Here is a 207-nt window from a genome sequence, read left to right as displayed (position 1 = left end):
AATAACTGCCGTGTCAAGACAAATCCAGAATTAGCCATTACTGTTTTGTTTTGGTGGAGCCGCACGCACCAGGGGAGTTTTGATGCAGTTTTGGCGAACTCGTTGTGTTTATCATCTCCAACCTGGATCATCTCGGCTAAAGACTTCGAGCGTTGGAGCGTTGGATTATTTTTGCCTTTCATTGATGCAGTTTCACACTTTAAGAAT

Source organism: Penaeus monodon, chromosome 22, assembly GCF_015228065.2.
Source record: "Penaeus monodon isolate SGIC_2016 chromosome 22, NSTDA_Pmon_1, whole genome shotgun sequence".
Taxonomy (NCBI): Eukaryota; Metazoa; Arthropoda; class Malacostraca; order Decapoda; family Penaeidae; genus Penaeus; species Penaeus monodon.
The sequence above is the reverse complement of the archived record's forward strand: the minus strand, read 5'-3'. Positions refer to the sequence as shown.